Source organism: Alexandromys fortis, unplaced genomic scaffold (assembly GCF_014885135.2).
Source record: "Alexandromys fortis isolate MF-2015 unplaced genomic scaffold, M_Fortis_MF-2015_v1.1 scaffold_3, whole genome shotgun sequence".
Taxonomy (NCBI): domain Eukaryota; kingdom Metazoa; phylum Chordata; class Mammalia; order Rodentia; family Cricetidae; genus Alexandromys; species Alexandromys fortis.
Window position 1 is genome coordinate 33,471,546 of NW_026067909.1, and position 22,235 is coordinate 33,493,780.

The window sequence follows — 22,235 nt, forward strand, 5'->3', positions numbered from 1 at the left end:
AATATGGCGGACAATGAGGGCTGCTGAGAAGCCAAGGACAATGCCACTGGGTTTTGATCCTACTTCATGTTCTGGCTTTGTGGGAGCCTAGCCAGTTTGGATGTCCACTTTCCTAGACCAGGATGGAGCTGGGAGAACTTTGGACTTTCCACAGGGCAGGGAACCCTGACTGCCCCTCAGACTAGAGAGGGAGGGGGAGAAGAGTGGGGGGAGGGGGAGAGGAGAGGGAGGAGGGGAGAAAGGGAGACGGGGAGGGAAATGGGAGGCGGGGAGGAGGCGGAAAAAAAATTTTCAGTAAAAAATTATATTAAAAAAATAGAAACAAACAACAACAAAAACTCAATGATCTGACTGAGAAACACCTCTGTTTAATTTTCAGATTTCCAGAGGTTGCTGTGGGGGATGGTTGCCTTTAAAGAGTTCTAAAGGCCTTGGGGTTATTGCCAGGCAGCTACTTCCTGTTCTGACTTGGAAACAGATTTCCAGATTTTGTTATTATTTCCCTCTTCTTAGATTCTTTTAATTTTTGTTTTTACAATTTTTGACTGAATTTTAAATTTTACCAAAACTTACTTCAGTGACTCTCTATATTGAACTGATATGTGTAATTACTTGCTACAGTTGCTCTTAAAGCAACAAAAGTTTTAAGTGACCTTTTAGTAAATACAATATGTGAGTACCATTTATCGATATATCAGTATTCATGGCGGTCTCTATACGTGTGTGTTTATTCATTCATCTCCCTTTTAAAAATCAACAACAAAAGCAAAGTAAAACAAACAGGGGTTAGCAAGTAGTTTAGACTGAGCTCAGACTTATGATCTTCCTCCATTAGAGCCTAAATACTGACATGTACCAACCACACCTGCCATTTTGGTTTTTTTTTATTTTTTAATGATGTTACAAATGGAAAGAGAGACTAACAATGAAAATTAAAGGAAAAAAAGGCCAGTAACTTTAAAGTCAGCAAAGGGTGAGACTTGAGTGGGAGTCTAGGAAGAAAATGGAAGAGGCAACAGTAATTATATTTTAGTTTTAAAAAATAAAAAATGAGTAAGAGTCATGTTATATTAATTTATAAACTGGTAAAACTATCACTGCAGTGAAATTGTAAATGCTAATTGGTGAAGGTTAACCTTACTTTCCAAATAAGTTCACAAATTATTTCTAAGACATTCTGGCTCATTATTGTTGTAATCAACAAACTTTTCAAAGGAAGAGTGGTAGAAATTCATGTCCTTTAAGTTTAAGATATACCATAGCTAATGAAAGTCTCAACATCATCCCAAGTGCTTGACACATGGAATTAGTGCTGTGTGGAGACACAAAATGCAGACTTTTGTACGATAATTTAGCATTTTAATTTATAGCTTAACAACAGTCTTCAACTCAATTTAATGCTCATGGTTGCATGACTTCCCATTTTTGAATACTAGGAGCTTGTGGTTTTCCTAGGCATGGGAGAGGAGGGGAGTACCTGGAAAGAGAGAGAAAGGGAGATCGGAGTTAAGAGGTTAAGAGGACTAACCCACTCGGGTATCGTCAGGTAGAGGGAGAAAGGGTGGGAAAAGAAACAGAGAGAGAGAGAGAGAGAGAGAGAGAGAGAGAGAGAGAGAGAGAGAGAGAGAGAGAGAGAGAGAGAGAGAGAGAAGAGATGGTAGAAAAGGAAAGAGGGGAGGAAGGTTGTGTCTAAAGACTGGGGGAAACATGGGCTTCCCATTGGTAGGGGGTGACATTCTTTTCTATATTCTAGTTAAACGCATACATAGATTTTGGGTGTGGTGTTTTGTGACAGGATTTTATGTAGTCCAGGCTAGCCTCAAACTCACTGTGTAGACAGGAAAGCAAGACTGATATTAAATGCTGATCTTTCCACCTCTACTTCTTCAGTGCTTGGATTACAGATGGTCACCATCCAGGATTTATTGGAAATATTTAGAATATTATTTGCTATAGTTCATCATTGAGATGCATATTTTAAAATAATCTCATTGCCAATATTTCTGTGCCTTTATTGACCACAGAACATGTGAGCATCTGTTGAGCATTCTTTGCTATGTGAGCCAAAAACCACCTTGTTAAGTACTTCCCCCTGTCAAGGCGGCCACTTGCCAATTACAAGCGGCTTTGATTGACTGGATGGTCTTGTCTCAATACTGCCTGTCTTCATTGTGTTTCTGAAAATGCTTTTGTGAAAAAGGAAGCCATGACCTGTACTTATTCCACAAATACGATCACATCCTTTAAATACTTAACTTTTTAAGCACTGAACAGGAGCTTAAAAATTAGATTCAATTGCCTATTATTCAACTCCTAAATGACACACTTAGGGATAGGCCTTCTCTGTACATGATATGATCTACGGTGGTGTCTAGAAAGCAAATAAAAATATTTTAAATGATGCTGATATTATGAGGTCATGTCTTAAATACATTGTAAAATGGTTTCAACTATGTATAAGCAGTATAAGTTAACTATTTAAAAAAAATTATTTTCCCCCTTTCCTCTTTATGACCGCAAGAGAATAGCAAAGGTGATTAATGCAGTTCAAATATCATATAGTTTGGAAAATGTGTACCACTGACACAACTCAAAGGAGTTTGTAACATAAATTTCCAGGCAAGTTGATTTGTGCTCACAATAACTTCTTATTTGGTAGGAGAATTATGTGAAACAGTGGTAGAATCTACATGAAAACCTAGTGTTGAGCCTTTCTTAATTTACCTATTAAACTCAGCTGGTTAGTTCCACAGACTAAGGTGGGGCAGAGTGGGAAAAATGTTTCAGCAGCATCAACAGGAAACCTTCAATCATCCTCAGTTTCTGCACCTTTATACATTTTTTCCTTTTTTTTCCAATGTGACTTTTCATTGAAAAACTCATTTCAAGGTAATTGGATTTATTGTATCTTCAAAAAGAACAATCCCATGGCGACAGTCCCTACCAGCTCTCTGGCCCCTCCCACTGGAGGACAAATCTCACTGCAGGCAGTTATTTCAGCATAAAGTTCTTGCTGATGGCAAGGAAGATAAGAGGAGCAGGTGAGGGGCGCCAGCACAGATCACACTGGGCAGTTATTAGGGATCAAGACTCTCTCCATATGCCCACAAGCCTTGACAAAAGGCCTAGACCAGCATCCACCAGATGTTGTAATGGGGTCACAGGTGATATGCAGCCTTTCAAGGAGAGAGCCAAGGAAAGACATTTCAAAACACTGTATGAAAAACATTGTGATTTCGTTGGCATTTGGAAGGGACTTGCAGAAGCAACTGCTGTTTTTTTAAAGTGAACTTAATATAATTTCACTACAACTGGCCAATTATTATTAATGAAAGGGAGAAACCAGGGCCATGCACTAGAAATGAAACATTCTTAGAGAAACTCTCTTTCAACTCTCTATGTGGTGTTAGGGTAGAAGACTCTTGTAGATATTAAAAGGCAGTGCATACTATACAAAGGGAACCATACAGTTGTAAAAGACAACAGGTTCTTTATTTGCCCTGCTATCTCAAAGTTTTATATTTACTTTATAAAACTAAATGCTGCCTGAGTTAGTGGAATGGACATCATCACTTGATGTTTGCATTAGCTATGAAGGTCTGTATTGATTACTACCTAATCATTAAAGAAATCAAAACAAAATAAGCATGTTAGTTGAACATCACTCACACAGGACACCTAAGCAACTGCTAATGAACTTTTCTATTGCTCTGAGTTATTCTCTAGATTTTAATGCTTTGTATTTTCCACTGAGTTAACTGTTACATGATAGATGTTTAGTACCTGAAAAATCAGTCTTAGTTTGCCAGCTTAGGTAATGGCATTGAATATAGAAACCACACTGTATAAGTTCCTGTTTAGGTTAAAATATGACATGTTAAACAGTAAACTCTTCTGGAAGTGTTTGACTTAGTTGACAAGACAGCTTTCCTTTGGTAAGTTTGCTCTTTAATTTATGTTTGAAGTTTTAATTGTCATGTAATAAGAAGAGAAACATATGTACACAGAAATTCACATGTGTTTTTAGGCAGGAACACATCAATCTACGTGGGCTTCTGGAATGCACACCCTATGGATCTTCTAAGTGTATTTATAATTATAAAAATAAGTCACCACAGATGTTCTTTGGTGTGCCTCATCTTAAGTATAAATCAACCTGCAAATGCATTTCACATACCACCATTGAGTAGCAATAACTTTAATAAGAGAACTTTCCATCACCTTGGTCCCAGAAACCTACCACATTGTTTTATGGTGAAAAAAAAATGGCTAAGTGGAAAAGTGCCGTGAGATAATTGGGACTTCAAAGCATTCCAAACATGGTGCTACAAGGCTGTTGTTGTTCACATGAGAAGGCAGAACAGCCCTTAATCTGGAATGATAACTTGAATAACGTGGAGGGCTTCCAGGAACATGGATGAAATCTTCATTGTAGGTTATCTACACTCTGATGCCACAGATGCTTTGAACTATGCTAAGTGGGGGAAAGGACATGAATTCACAGTGGCCCTTTCCTTACCAGAACCTCATCCTTGAGCAAGCTCCCAGATGAGAACACAGGTACTATTGAAGGCAAGGCATATACCCGCCTTCTATAAGTTACTCATCCATTTATTGTTATTGGAACATTTACTGAGCAGTGAGGCCTGGCTGTGCCACCCGACAGCAGTTGTGGGTGGAAGAACAGCCTGCCCCCAGCCTGGCAACATAGCACTGCCTTTAGGGTGTGTTGCAATACCTCACTTAAATGTCCAGCACCCAGCTTGGGTAACTCCAAATGGAATATTCCATTTGAGGATTGCTCTTTTTTGCTTGTATTTCTACAAAGGTTTTACTTTAACTCAAAATTTAAAGATTGCCATGCTTAAAAATTACACATACAGTAATTGTAAAAATATATCTGTACACATACTTGTATTTATATATGTGAAAAGTTAATATTTATGTATATACACATGTATATATACACACAAACGTGTTTGTTTGTGTGTGAGAGAGAGATAGACAGTAAAATTGTGCATGTTCATGCATATATACATATGCTCATGTACATATGTAAGTGTACGTGTGAATAGAGGTGTGCATACATGTGTATATTATGTGCATGTGTATGTGTGATTGTACTTGGTAGAACCATTTGTTTATAAAGCAAATTTTTCTTCATATAAAACTTGTATAAATTACTAGACATCACTATTCTGAGGCTGCTTCCAATTTTAAAATGCTGACAACTGTGGCAAATGCAAGTAGACATAGACATGATGGTAGACTTCCAGAAAGGGCATGCAGTTTGCCGCTTTAGTTCTGGGCTTTCATCGATGTCCAAAGAGCATTATTGAAGGCTTCTCCTTTCCACTTCAACTCCATACGTCTTATGTGGACACTCTTTTAACAAATTACAAATAATAATTCAGTTCGTATCATAGCAGAAACACTCCAGCAGGAGATTAAGCTCTGTAAAAGTTATTCAGAATAATATCCTTTACATTCTCACAAGCCAATGGTTCTTCCATATGTCTTTGCTGTTACTGCTGATTTCCTGTTGTACAGTAGGTAATGGAAAGGAATGATATCCCACCCAGATTCCAGGCTCTCCATTCCAGGCTTTCCAAGTTTTACCCTTGCTCTTAGTGTTATTTTTCCTGGGTGCTTTATGTTTGGTGTTCCAATACCTCATTCTACAGCCTGAGGTGCACATGTTCTGCTTGCTGTTGAGCAGGGACAAGATTAAGGAGGATATCAGAAAACTGTGCCCTGTCCTGGAATGGCTGGGTGGCAAAGATCAAGAGGATACATCATGATGACTTCTCTGTACACAGAACATCATCTGGAGGTTTTCGATTCATGGTTAATTTGAATTCTATGTCTCAAAAATGCCTGATGGTATTTTCATTTATTATCTCATAAAGGATGAGAGTCAAAGTATGTATCTTTTCCTCAAAACATACAAACAAACAAAAATCAATGAAATACGACAGCAACTTCAGCATAAAATCTTTGAGGCAAGCCAGAGGACATGGGTCCTCATATCTCTGCAGTTAGGTAATGTTACAGGGTTTGTGAATTCTACCACATGTTCAATTTCAACTTACCATTTCTTGTATAAACAGTCCTAGCATATACCATTCAAAGTTACTGTGCAGAATTGCGTATCAACTGATGGTCCATATTGTCAATTTACCTGGGTTAAAATGTGGGTTTGATATTCATGGTGCCCTTGGACATCATACTGCAATCTGTGTCTAATTTCTTCTACAAACTTACTTTAGGAGCATTTTTATTTCCATTTTCTTATAAAAAGAAATTAATGGTTAGGAAAGTTATGTATAAGGTCACTTAGGTGAAAGAGCAGAGACTTTTATAATATGCAATGCTAAATTTTCTTTGAATCGGAAGGCAGAAAACACACCTTGGAACAAGAGGCCAGTAGTTAGTTGCCCAAAAGAAAGCAAATAGAATGAAGGAATTTGTGATGAGAAGAGTTTGGGATCAAAATATGGACTTATGCTTTCAATTTAGCAGCATAGCATGGAAAGAAATGAAAATTTAAGTGAAGAAAAATATACAGATTAAGTAGGAACTCTTCCTTGTATAAAGCTTTCCCCTGTGCAGAGGACACTTTATGTAAGCAATCTCATTAAGTCACACCGTTTCTCCAGCACTCAGATTTCCGGAACAGATGATTCGATGAGGGAATTACAGGGCAGGATAAGATGAATGAAGCTGGAGTTCATACAATCTGGAAGTTAAACTACTTGGTTTTTAATAAAGTGCTCCATGCTAGAGAACTTATAGGTTCCCCTGTTGTGGATGTGTGTGCACAGACATTCTTACTTACACAATCAGTTGTTGAAGTAGTTTCTTTTCCTATTACCAACAAACCCACCAATCAAGTACCAAAAGAAACAGGTTCAGTTTGTTGTGAATTTAGAGGATGGGGAAATAAGAAAAAAAGTTATTTTAAAAATGATGCTTTTCAATCTAGAGTGTTTTAGGATACAATTTCAACTGTACTAAAGTTAACCAAACACTTTCTGGGACAGTCATTATAATCACCATAATAAAATTCACTAAAAGGAATGGAACATCTGTATTCTATGTTCAGCTGATGGGCTGATTAGCTTTAGCTTTTCTGATATATGGTTAATAAAGATAATAGATATCATGGAGCAATGAGTTAGAGACTTCCTGAATTAAAATTGATAAAGTGGTAGAAACTGAATGTTTAATTCAAATTGTCTGTTTTAATCATTTCATTTTTATTTCTTTGACAAAGTAAATCATTAGTGGTAAAAAGTGTATCAACTACAGAACCTAGATTCAGAACTTTCCTGGAAGCAGACCAATGGATGTGATGTATATTGGATCACAAGGGTATTTAAGTCATTTCTTTTTAAGTTCTGTATTTTTGTATAATGAATCATCTTAAAATTCATAATTTTGTGTCCGTAAATGAGAAGAGCAACTAATATGCTTGAGCAAAATATGGAAGTTTATGCTTGGTATTCTGGCACTCTGTAGGTTGAAGTAAGAGATTTCAAGATTCAGAGAAGCTGGGGGAACACAGAAAGTCCCAGATCTTTCTGGTAAAAAAAAAAAAAAAAAAAAAAACACTACATCAAATGTAAATGAATCCTGTAGCATGGCTAAATCACAAAATAACATGGAAGCAACAAAAAACAGGAACTACAGCTGGGCGATGGTGGCACATGCCTTTAATCCCAGCACTCGCGAGGCAGAGGCAGGCGGATCTCTGTGAGTTCGAGACCAGCCTGGTCTACAGCGCTAGTTCCAGGACAGGCTCCAAAGCCACAGAGAAACCCTGTCTTGAAAAACCAAAAAAAAAAAAAAAAAAAAAAAAAACAGGAACTACATCTGAGTAGCATTCCCTGACTTCAATTGTTGATAAAATCTATGTCTAATTTTATCATTTTCCCTCATTTATAGAGTTACAGTCTTCAATACGACAATCTCTGTATCCATACCATCTGTTTGGTCACCACATCCATCAAGACCTCCCCTTTTCCCTACTTCACCCACACCCTGACCTCCTTCCTCCTTTCCAATGTTCTTCATTCCACTTTCATGTCAGGCTTATTTCATTTAACGTCATGATCTTTGCATCCACGCATTTTCTTACAGCTGTCATGGTTCTGTCTTCTCTGCAGCTATATAATCCTCAATACTACAGTGTCTTTGTTCACTGACAGACACCTGGTATGACCACATTACTCATCTCTTTTGAGCACAATAAGCATTTGTATGCCTGCATCTTCATTGTTCACTGACTTTCACTCACTTTGTAACATATTGAAAAAGATTGCACCAAGATCATATTAGAGCTCTCACTTTAACTTGTGAGGAAACTTCTAACACGACTTCTCTTACAGCTTATATTCACTGTGTGTGGATTCTTTTACTGCACACCCTTGCCAACAATTTTTTTTCTGGATTCTAACCATTCCCCTTTAAGAACTATTTTTATTGTTTTTTTTTTTTTAATTGTACGTGTGACTCCATGTACGGTGAGTTTAGGAGGTGTCAGATCACCATATAGCTGGGGAATAGACAGTTGTGATTTGGATGAAGTGAGTACTGGGAACTGAATTCTGATGCTCTGCAAGAGTAGTGCAGCCTTTAGCCCCTTGGCCATTCTTGATATGATCAGATAGAATCTCAATGTGGTTTTGATGTTTTATTTCCGGACATAAATGTCATGAGCCATTTATGCTTCGTAGATGTGTCTGCTCAATTTGCCCACAATAATTTTTTATTTGTCCTTTGGTATTAAACATTTTTGAACTCTTTATAAATTCTGCATATTTGTTCTCTGTTATATAAATAGCTAACAAATGTTTCCTTTTCATCTTATAGTCTATATACTTTCTAGTAACTGCTGAGTAGGGCCCTTACTTTGATGCAATACTGTTATCAATCCTTGCTATTATGAACTGAGATATTGTCCCTCAAGTAATCATTGCTATTTTTATATCATGAAGACTTTACCAACTATTTCATCCAGTAGTAAAATATGTCTTACATTAAGGCATAATGATTTTTAGAAGAAATATTATGTTTAAAATGTCATAGCTATATTTGATAACGTTTGGTTTTCTTATCTATTTTGTGACATAAATTACAATTTTGACTAATATGTTTATCAACAATTACTAAGTTGTAATGTTGGTATAGTTAATAGGATTACATATAATTAGAAAAAGAAGTCAAGAACTTCAATTCAAGAGTTAATTTCCATAGGGACTTAGGAATTTAGCTCAGTCATAGGGCACTTGCTTAACAAGCACCAGGCTCTGGGTCCCAAACACCAAGAAAAGAAAATGAATTAATTTGCATAGAACATTGTATATTGTAAATGTTCTGATGTTAATCGTAATTGTGGTCTAGGGAATAATTTTAATGTTTATTTATGTTATTCAGTATGTATGATTTTATCAAAATAAATTATAATACACAAAGTTATATGATAAGTATCTTAGTGTAAATCTATAGTCTTAAAATCTTTACAGTTACCATAACGTAGATTGAATACACATGCATGTATAATTCAATAGTCATGAGAACTTTGCAGGTTGCAGGATCTTTCAAAGTAGCATGATCTAATTGAATGTCAGCATCACTTATAATATGGAATAGTCTTCCAAAAAAAAAGCCTAACATCTACAATTCCTGGGTTAAAATTATGAAATAAAAGAAGATGTCCATGTGCTAAATGAAACAGTCTTATGTTTGAGAAATGTCTCCATTAGAAATACCAGAATGAATGTCAAATCAATTATATAACCAAATCAGGCAACTGTGGATATTAAAAATATTAAAAATGTCAGTTAAGTTACTAAATAAATGATCATTTTCTGTATTTCAGAGCTTGTGTCAGAGTTCTGAGTTTATAGGGCTTTTTTTCTGTGTCCATTGTTTTATTTAATCTACCCATTGACAGTGTCATAGTTTTCATATTCCCTTGCTTATAGCAACCATGAGTTAATTTCTAGGCTGTCTCTGATCTAGGACTTTGAAAAATAATAATTGTGGTTAAAATAAACCCATTTAAAAGTATCAGTGTTCTTGGGCCAATTAATTAAATGAGCAAAGGGGATTATTTCCATTTTCAACAACAGGAATTTTAGGATCCTTAGTAAAACAAACAAAAAATTCAGAATTTAATAAATTGCTCAAGTATAAATGCTTATAAGAAAAGTGTTTCACAGGATGGTTGTAAGACACAGCAGAGTTTTTGCACCTGTGAACATGATGGGAAAAAAAGTGAGCCAGCATTGATCACACGCCCTTGGCTTTTACCTGCAGAAACACTTACACATATTTTCCTCATAAGTTTTCAAATTTAGTGGACAAAGAATCATCCCCTTATAAACAGGCTTTATTCAAGTCTTGTATGTCATGGATCAGTGAAATGATATCATATTAAGATCCTAGAAAGGTTTTTATATAAACTCTTAATAGACCAGAGATTATTGTTACCAAAACAAGCTTGTCTGCTCACAATGCAGAAACTAACACTGAGGAAACAAAGGATGATGGGAAAGAAGCCAAGTTTTCTTCATGGCAAATGTGAGGCAAATGCTATGCGATGATATACAGAAGCCGTGGTTCCCTTAAATTTGCCATCTTAGGGAACACAGATATTTGGAGGGACTTTAGCAGTGAGGAATTGGGTGCAGCAACAATGAGCACTTAGAGCACTCTATGCATAACTGCTGAGATATTGCTAACCTCCTTCAACTCCTGGAACTGTTTAAACATCACTTTCTGTTGTTAAGACTTAGACCATGATTTGTGTTAACAGATGAGATAATAAAGAGAGGTTTCATACTTCCCAAAGCTGTCTGAAGGTGACCAGATATTTTGGTTTCTGTAAAACTAAAGAAACTCATTGTATCAATTAGAATCCTAACCATTGAGATGTGAATGTCGATAAAAAAGAAGAGAGCTCAAAAGCCATCCTATTAAAGATAAGATGGCAGATTTTATTAATGGTACATTACATGTCTAGATGGTAAAGGTACAGACGACATTCCCAAAGGATTAGTGCTTGAGGTGACTGACACACTTGGTAAAATTATGAATACTTCGTTATGGCAGAAACCAATAATCAAATATATCTGAAGGAAAGTCCAGTAATGTGTGGAATGTTTGATTAAATCCTACCCTTAGTGTCTATGGTCTCATTGACAGACTATATGATCTCTCTGTAAAATGAGAATTCTATAGCACTTGCTCTCTGAGACCTTTATGAAGATTGAATGAACACTTGGAAAGTTTAGCAACCCTTTGACTACAGTAGATATCACATATGTGCTCTAATATAGACACAGGATTGTCTCCAAAGGAATATCATTTGCTCATTTAATAGTCTATATCTGATTGTCATTGATGCATAGTTAATTTCCCTTTCAATGGTATTAAGCTCTTTTAAGTCATTTTTGGATGTTGCTGTTGTTGTTTTTAACGAAATGACTTCTTTCTTCTGAATCTCTGCCATTTGTCTAGCATTATAGCAAAGAGGACAGCATTGCTGAAAGGCTGGACCCTCATGTCAACAATACGTCCTGCTAGGTATGTTAGAGCCTACGGCAGCAGGGAAATCACAGGCTCGCAGAAGACCTTTGCTTAGTTTCTGAGGAGGAGTCAAGGGCCACACATAGTCAATGCAAAGCTTGGTGTTTACAGCTGTGCTTCCTGGTGGAGCTGCCTAGGAGCAGCAGACAAGCTTTAAGGCAAAACTATTTGAAGACAGATGGAGAAAACAGCAGGAATTGTAAAAGTTAGGGACAAGAATGATATTAGGACAGATCCTGCCTCTTGATAGTTCAGCTGCAAAGCGGATGGAAAATGTCCCTAATGAACAATTGGGCTGAGTCAATGCCATCCTGAAAGTGAAAAATCAAGCAAAAATCATATGTAAATTCCACAGAAATAGTGTCAGACTTCTTTGTTAGTGTCCCAGTCTTAGATGGGTATTTCCACCCAAGCTGAGGAGATGTTCTAATTAATCATACACATCCATCAGCTCAAATATAAGACTATTAAAGAAGTGGACCCCAAGGAATTAATCGTCCCCCATCAATTACATAGTTTCACTTATTGGAAGATTTTGTGTAGTATTGGCAATATTATCAGTATATCTTACAGAAAAGATTGGAGAAGAGGCAATAATGGCTCAGTGGTGATTTGGAAAACACCATGACCAGTACCACTTATCTGTGCATAAGTCTTGTCCTCTATTTAATTCTAAACTCATGTCAGTACCAAAAGATGGGTATGGTAACTACTGGAACCATTTCTGTGTTCCTCTGTTTAATATAGCTACTACATTATCTAACTTTCCATTCATTACCTGACATTAATAATTATCTTTTTAATCAGTATGCTTGTATTAGATGGCCTACTTTACATGTAGAGACCACTGAAGCTCAAACTTAAACTTCTAAAACTCTATAGATATTTAGAACCACCTTATCAATCAAATAAATTTCTGAGTTTACATCTTGGGAGACATGTGACTGCTATTATGGAAAGAAGAGATTCTGAAGCCCGATCACCAGGCTTTTAAATAGATGGTGTTGCCTTAGATTAAGAACTCAATCTCAAGACCCTACAATTACAAAATAGAAATATGTGGACAGTATTTTGTGATGGTTATTGTATTATATAAGGGAAATCAACATATGTGTTGATCTTCATATGTCTTGCATCCAGTCATTTTCCAAAATGAAGATAAAGATTTTCTGTTGATATTACAAATTATCTCCATTAGTGCTAGTGGTGCTAAAGAACTATACTATGTTCTTTGTGTTTCTTCCATAAATGTAAAGAACATTACTTAAAGAGCAAATTTGAGGAGAAGATGTTAATATGAATTTCAGTTCTTTCTCGTTGTTTTAAAAGTTCCTGGTGATCTTTTCATTCTGTAGCTCTAGAGGGATTTATGTTTGTGTCCACAATCCTTCTTCTTTTCATCCTAGGCAATCCTCATGATAGCTGAAGTCTCCAATCTATTCCTTTTACAGCCCCAAGTTAATGTGTTTCACACTGTCTATGGTGTCTGTTAGATTGTTCCTTGTCTCAACTTTCCCTCTATTCTCCTTCTTGTATGAATTGTTTTCATGTAAGTCTTCCTAGCCCTCACATTGCCTTGAACCTACCTCCACATTCAGCTAACACACTCCAGAGATTGCAGACTTACTTTGGATCTCAACTCCTACCCCAGTGTTATCCCCAGAGCCATCACCCAGGGCCAGGTGATTATCATCTCTCACATAAACTGTTTCAATTACTTGCCAAGGGTTTTCCCCCAGATAAAATCTATTGCTTTTTATACCCTACATGCAACTGCCAGAACTTTCTTAATAAAATACAGATTCTATTCAGCTCCTTATCTGTATAACAATTTCCCTGACTCAAAAGGATGATGGTTAAAGGTTACAAGCTGTTTAGTCCTCACTCCTGACTCCCATCACATCTTTGAACCAGACCCTAGGTCTTCAGTTACTATTTCAGAAAAACAGATGGCATCCCATAAACAAACTCTAGCTCATATTCTCTCACCTAAAATCATGCGTATATCCTTGTTCCAGATGTCAATGTTCAATTTCTTTTTTTCTACAGAAATAGGTCCTGATTCTACCTGCTAGCAGTCAGCAAGGATCTCCTTTCATTGCTCCAGGCATTAAAAAAAATAACCTCATAAAAATGCTCATAATTATTTGAATCGTAGATCAATAAAAGGATGGAGAAAATGAGTTTGAAGTGTATGAAAATAGATATTTAGAACCATGGTTGTAGAAATTGCATATGTGTTTGTTTAAAAAGATAGAAAGCCAAAACCGTAAGTTAGGTATTCTCTATGTATGTTCTACCTGTTCGAATCTTTTGTAGTCAGTAACTGTCCAAACCTCATCATCAGTGTACTTCTCAGCACAATCAAAATGTAAAGATATGAAAGAAGCAACTTAGGCAGACGGAAATCATAGCATGCAAGCTCTGCTGAGGCAGGGGCGTGCCCTCATCCTTTGCTCTGCCCTAGTCTCTAAAGGTGAATTTAATTTTCATCATTCATGAGGTAGGGACAAATTAATCTGCTTCAGTTAAGATATCTCTTACCTCTGGCTTTCTACCATACTTCCTGCATGTATCATATACATAATTTTTTGTATGTTTTGAAAGCCTGCCCTTAACCAAATGGTCTAAGCACCCATCAGACAAAGTGTGCCCTCTATGGTGTCCATACACTGTGGGCAACCAAAAAATTCATGTTGGTTTAAATGGAATTAGTTTGAAATGGCCAAGATTATTAGCAACAATTCTGTCGTTTTCGCTTTCCTTCAATGATATTGAGGTAAAAAAATGCAGCAATAGTGGCAGAGATTAATTTTAGATGTTTCTATATTTAAAACCTAATTAACTTTCATAGGAACTAGTTGAGAAAACACTAAGATTATATCAAGACAATTATAAATTTATATATATATGTCTATAAAATAAGGGTGATGAAGCTAAGTGTCTATAAAATGAATGAATAATTAAAAGATCACTATTCCTTTTAATAACAGTAATATAATGAGAACATCTGATGTAAAATATTTCCCCTGAGGGCCCAAAGTGGGACTCGTGGATCTCCTTGGGAAGGGAGAAAAGAAAATATCTCGCGGGTGGACTGGGGGTGAGTGGGATATGAACATGAGAGATCATTTGGGGGATGGGTAGAAGGGGAGAGCACTGAAAGATAACTGGAAGGAGGTGGCATTTTGGGGTCAGATAGACACTTTATGCAAGGGAAACATCCGGGAATCTACAAGAATGACCCCAGCTATGGCTCTTAGCTGTAGTGGGTTAGTAGCCTCAACCGACCATCTCCTGTGATCAGGCGTGATGCCCAATGGAGACATTGGGAAACCAACCATCCACACATTCTGTCCTTCCTATGACGTATGCTGTGGTAAGGTAGGGGGTGTAGAGATTATGGGAGTGGACAATCAATGCCAGGTCAAGCCTGAGACTCATGTCTTAAGAGAAAACCTATTCCGAACACTGCCTGGAGTGCTAGGACCCAGAGTCTGGATGGTCCAGAGACCTAGGACAGAACCAAACATTATTGGAGAAAATGTAATGATACTTAATGATGTTCTGCTATATTCATAAATTGGTGACAAACCCAGCTGTCATCCAGTAACTGATGAAAAAAAATGCAAGTCGAACATTAGGCCAAGCTCATAGAACTGCTGAAAAGAGGGAGAAAGAATTGTATGAGCCAGAGAAGTCAAGGAAATCACAAGAAAACCAACAGAGCCGGGCGGTGGTGGCGCACACCTTTAATCCCAGCACTCGGGAGGCAGAGGCAGGCGGATCTCTGTGAGTTCGAGACCACGAGACCAGCTTCATCTACAAGAGCTAGTTCCGGGACCGGCAAAAAACCAGAAACAACAACTAACCTGAGCGCATAGGAACTCACTGAGTTTAAAACAACAGTCAGGGTGCCTGCATGAGACCTATGTAGGTCCTCAACATATATGTGACAGTTGTGTAGCTTGGTCTACTTACAGGACTACTAACAAAGGGAGCAGGGATTGTCTCTGTCTCTTTTACTGTCTTTTGGGATTCTATTCCTCAGACTGAGTTGCCTTGCCCAACCTTAAGAAAAGGGGAGGCACTTAGTCTTAGTGCTACTTGATATATGATGTTTTGCCATGAGAGGCCTGCTCTTTTCTGAACATAAACAAAGGAGAATATTGAGAGGGAACAGAGGAACGGTAGGAGGAGGGACTGGGAAGAGAAGGAGAGGAAACTGTGGCTGGGATGTAAAATAAATTTATTTAAAAAAAAATCCCTTAGAGAAATAGCACATTAACCATGTTTACTCTAAGTTGAACAAGTCGAAATTGTCATTATTTCCAAGTTTATAACATCAAAACATAATATCATGAAAACCAACTTCTTATTTCCCTTTTGAAAAAGCGTCCCATTCTACTTAGTATGACTTCAAACTCATAATGAGGTGAGGATGACCTTGAACTCCTGATCTTCTGACCATGAAATCACAAGTGCTGTGTTTATACACAAGCAACACCAAGTTCAGTCTTACAGGACACCAGGGATGGGACTCAGGGTGTTTTGAATATTAGGTAGTGCTCTGCCAGCTGAGTCATATCCAATATTTTGTACTTTTCTTTTCTTCAGGTCTATTCCTAAAAGCCAGGAGGATAATAACATTGCCTTCATTATATTCAATACTCCAGCTATGGCTAGCAGTATAAGATGGTATAAAGGCAGTCCTCAACTATAGGGGTGCAATTTCACCAAGTCACATTCTCTACTGAAGAAAGGTAAAGGTAACGAAAAACAAAAGAATCAGAGAAGTTTTTTATAACACATTTTCTGAAATTTCACACAGTGAGAAACTTCCCGATGCAGTATTTGACAAACACTAGAGTAAAAAGAACTAGGTTTGAACTCCTCACCTTCTGGAAACTGCTTCCTCCAGTTTTCTCTGGAATTTCCTTCCTCTTATGCACAAAGCAGGCGGGAAAAATGTACCTCAAAACTAAGAGTCTCAGAATGTGTCCTGGGAAAGTCACTGTGGCCTAAAAGTTGAGGTTAGCATGATGCCCCATGTAATCCACAGAATTCTAAGTGTTGGATTATAATAGCAATTGACTTCTAACCCCAGGACCTGGCATTATATTTGCTTTCCAGAGAGATTTAAAGGCACAGGTGAAGTTAGTAATTTGTTAATAATTTTATAGCAAAAAAAGATTGTTTTGTGATATGCAGATGTATCCTTGTAATCCAGGACATAATAAGTGGAAGGAAAGTAAAGAGAGAGGACCAAAGAAAGTGGTTTGAGGACATCATGGCCGTGCCTTTCTTACGTAAACGATAAAACCAAGGGCTCGGGAGGACCCACATAACAATAGCTCTTGAAATTCAGAAGGCACAAAGTCATAATCCTACTGTGGAGCTTGCAGAAGGAAGTCTGCCTTATTAACTCCAACTCTACCCCAGGGAGACGATTTTCAGAACTGGTGTCTCCATAAGCCAAAGGTATGGATATTCCTTTGGTAGAGCAGCAAGGGAAGCTGGCACATGTATTTCTTCTCTTTGCGTCTTTAGTATATTCTGTTTTACCACAGCCTTACTACATATATAGGCTTTGATCCACGAGTTCATGTCTTTCTCCTAAAACAAAATTAGTGTCTCCTTTATATTTGATGTCAGTGCTACAACACAGCACAGTCTTCTGGGGGAAGGCAGCCAATTCTAATATGCTTATATAAAGCGGATTGGAAAAAGTAATCTCTGTTTTAACACCAGAGAAAAAGTAGCGCTGAGCAATCTGTGAAGCTCTGGGACCATCCTCTCCTCACCATCATCTGCCCGCAAATTAATTTCTCTACTCTCTATACACAAAGTACTGCTGTATTCATTTTCGATGTGGATAAAAAAATTGCCGTCACTTCTGTTTTCATTTTCATTCCCAAAATAAAGTTCTTTCAAAAACAAAAACAACAACAATAAACAACGTTGTCTTTCTGTAATGATAGGTAGACTTCCCTGGGCCTCTTGGTATAGGTGTTGGATGTGCACTATAGCTAATACCAGAATTAATATTATAAATTAGTTTTATTTTTAAGAATTTAAATAAGAGGGTGGGGAGATGGCTCAATGTTTAAGACTATATACCATTCATGAAGAGCCCCTGAGTTTAGTTTCCAGCCTCTACAACCAATCCTCTAGATCTCTCCACCAGGAATATCCCATAGCTCTGGGCTTTTCAGAGACTTCACTCATGGGACTATACCCCATACATACAAACATATAAATAAAATAAATTAAATAAACATTCATAAAACATAACATGTGTGATTCTAAATAAGTAAATGTACCCTTCTAGAAACTAGATAATTTGCTCACTTTTCTAGTTTCTTTTCTTCTTCTTTATCTTTACTTTTTTCCTTGTTCTGTATTCCATAATGGAAAATAATTATAAAATTATATAAAATTACAAGAAATAAGATTTAAAAGTAAGAAAATGACAACCAACATATTTAAGAGACCACTACCTCCTTGTAAACAACTAAAAATTAATGTTTATCATTGTAAAAGAGTGAAAGTTATGGTGTCATTAAAAAAAGCAAATTGTCATTAGTTTAAGTAATATTTGCCACTTTGAAAACAATTGTTTTGCTGTTTTATTCAACAGATGAAGCAGAAAGTAAATAATCTCTTCATCATACCATTGGCAGATTCCAAAGTAGACACAACAGAACATGTAGTCTAAATGGAATAGTGAATATTCTAAGAAAGATTCAAAACTTCCATTAAACTCTGCTTCACATCAGAGTGTGAAAAAAGTGGGTCTGATCTATAATGTGCCAAAGGAAGGAAACATTTATCCCACTTGCAAAATATGACAGCTAGATGTGGTATGTTCATTCACTATGACATTTGGAAATTGCTTCTAAGTCTGGCTTGGATTCCTACTGTTTGTTGCAGTTAAATGTACACAAGCATAAAGGGTAAACAGTACTAATAGGCTGGCTTCGTACAGGTAGTTTATTTGCCAGGCATTGCTATGTCGGAGATAACTGACATGTAAGAGAGACTCTGGGCACTATGGACAAGAAAGTTAGAGTATGTTACTACGGAGAGGTTTAGTGGTATGAAAACGTTCCACAAAGTATGGTATCTAACAGGTAATACTCCCTGTCAATCATCACTGAGCTTCTTTGGAACAGTAACAGGAGTGCAGTATTCCCTAACAGAATGCTCCCTTGGGAATCCAGTGTGAGGATGCGAGGGAGAGCGTTTGGGGATCACCGCAGCAGCCTCCCCTGACATTGTTGGTGAAAGCTGCCTCTCAGCTTGGCTTCTGGGCTCATGAATGCCTGCTTCCTGTCTGACTAGCCATCTGTGCAAATTGTATGCAGTGTGATTTTCAATCTGTTTGGAAGTGACATTCAGTTGCAAGGTAGGAACTGTTAACAGGAGTGAACAAACGGGAGGAAAGGTGTTGAAATGTGAAATGCTAAGCCCCGTCAATTAAAAACCTGAAATTCCACATGAAATTAACCTATTCCTGCTATAATCCTTAAGGTTAACATTTTAATATTAACTAATATACATGCATGTGCCTACATGAGTTTATATGCATGAATTACATGTGTTTGTGAGAGGAACCCTGAAGAAAGCCCACATAACTGGAGAAACAGGTGGCTGAGAGCCACACAACATGGATGCTGGAAACAGAACCAGGGTATCTATATGAGCAGCCTGTGACCTTGACTGCTGAGACACACTTCCAATTCCAATGGAATTCTTCTAGAATTGGTTTTCCTGTTGGTAGTCTACCTGTTAATCAGGAAAATGGATAGGCTTGGCACCTAAGTATTTCTGAGGTCAAGATCTTATGTTGGGCTCGTGAGCATATGCTGGGGTGTGCATGTTTATGTTGCACTTCACAGAACATTCATTGAGAAGTTGTTCGCTATAAAAAAAATTGACATGAATTTAATGCACAAAATGATCATTATTCCACTTGTTGAGCTGTAGCTGAGACGGTTGCAGGTGTTAACAGTTCCAGTTGTATATGGGTGACCCTGCTAATGAATAACCTAAGACTGTCTTTCAGAAAAATCATTGGTTTCCTCCCATGTCATTCTAATACAAAAACTGAGAGAGCTGAGGATTCACCCCATTCACAGTTGTTTATGTGGAAAAAAAATAAGAGAGAAATATTTACAAACAATACTGGCTGCTGAGTTAGAAGTTCGATTACTGTATATAATGAGGCAATTTAGAGACTCTCTAAGAGAGGCTTGGTAAGAGTCACACAAGTTGATAGGCATCAACTAACATAACTACTTCTCTGGCATAACAAACATTTTAATGAACCCGACTAGTTCTGTTTCTTAAGAAGTATACTTTGATTTTGGGAGGTGGGTTCTTATAAATAAAATTAATATTAATTCCAAAAATAGTAGCAGGAGCTGCATCTGGTTGTACAGAGGACTACCAAAATGAATATTTAATGTGCTGTCCACTTAGGATACTCTAAATATAATTACTGGCATTTGTCCAGCTAAAGAAAAAGGAGTGGGAGAGGAAGCTGCATAATGCTTATTTTAATTAGGTAAAATTATGTGGTTCAATGAAGCATGGCAGTCTGCATAATGAGAAGAGATCCCCATGTTTACGGGAGTGTTACTGGTAACAAAAATGTGGGCAATATGCATGTCTGAAATCCACTATTTTATCTTTCATTCATAATTTGCTATGGTGCTTTTAATGTGTAAATTATGACCAAGGAGGAGTAAAGAGAGTAAGACAGAGGGTCTTCTTATATTCTGTATCCAAGAATGATGATGGTCACCTACTAAATCTATGTCTAAGGAAGACCTAAAACATTGGCCATAACAGTAGTTATCGCCTTCTGCCCAAATGCTAGCTCTATACACGCAAGTGTAAACACTGTATATACAACATATGTGTGTGTGCCTCTCTATGTGTCCCTTAAGAGAGCGAAAAGGATATTTATTTTCCAGCAAAAGCATTTGAACTTATAAGAGGCTATTTGCAGCTTAAATTGTATTTCAAAATAATGATCAGATTTATTTCCAGTGGCCCAAGGGAAGGTGCTTTTAAAACATATCCTGAGGATATATGACTTCCATTTTTAATCTGATTTCACATAATTTATAATATTAAGCTATCACTTGTATGTGCTTCTTTTCTGCCTTTCAAACAACAGCATTAGGTAATGTTTTAAACAGATTGGTGGAAGGAAAGAAAGAGATGTACAATGCCTGAGGCATTATACCTTCATATATTTCTTATTTTCCTATTTAAATGATTAGCTCATAGGTTTCACTATTTAATTTGGATTAAGGTAAAAATTACCTACAACTATTACATTATAAATATAGATATTTTGGGATATTATTAAAATTCAAAGAGAAAAAGTATTTTTTCAAATACCTCACAAATTGTGTTTTTAGGGAATCTTGTATATAGATAAGCAGACCATAATAGGCTAAAAACATGAACACTGGTAAACTGTAAACAAAATAAGAGTGGATCTAAAACTGTAGGGAACTGAAAGACATTAAAAATAATTTAAAATAATCCTGGCTCAAAACAAAGGTAATTTTATAAGTCTTTATTTATTTATTTTTGCTATTGTTTTAGATTATTTGTTTATTGTTTATTGGTTTTAAAGACAGGGTTTCCCTGTGTAACAGCTCTGGATGTCCTGGAACTCACTTTGTAGACCAGGCTGGCCTCGAACTCATATACATCCACCTGTCTCTGCCTTCCAAGTGCCGGAAATAAAAACATTCACCACCACTACTAAGATCAAGTTTTTCATTTAATTTTATGTGGGTGAATGTTTTGTCTGTATGTATGTAAGTATACAATGTGTGTGCAGTGCTTCTGGAGACCAAGAAATGGTGTTGGAAACTGTGGACTGGAGTCATAGAAGGCTGTGCATTGTAACAGAGCTGCTAGTGATCAAATGTGGCTCAACTGTGAAAGTAGCCATTGTACATTTATATATATATACATATTTAATATTATATATATATATATATTAAACTGGGAATTAAAGAACAACAGAAACAACCTGAAAGGTACGAATTTAGTAAAGAAAGATAATTACAAAATGTTATGGGAAAATTTGGTGAAAAGGCAATCAAACTAAAGGACCCATGTCTGTGATTTCTTTCCCAGAAAACAAAAGCAAACCTAATCAAGATAATCAGTATTCAAAACTTTTAAAAACAGCAAAGGAAATCATTATCAGTGTATTGTGAAGGACTGCAAGATGTTTGGGGATCTTGTAATAATTCAGGTTGAGCAAAAGTGAGCCCTCATAAAACAACCAACTTTTACTAGTACAGAACATTTTTTTAATATTAGTAAAATTTTGTTTGCGTTCAAAACCACAAAATAACACCATAAGATAGTGTACTCAATTTTCTTCTAATTCTACCTTTAGAGTTATTCATATTAAGCTAACAATTGGTTTTATGGTGAGCAGACATGATCACACATCTGTAATCCTAGTTCTGGGGAAGCTGAAGCAGGGAAGCTTTTATTTCCAGCCTTGTCTGAATTCCATAATGAAAACATATCTAAGAACAAACCAAATCAAAATAAAATAGTTATTAATCCTGATTAAACAGCAATATAGGAATGTTATT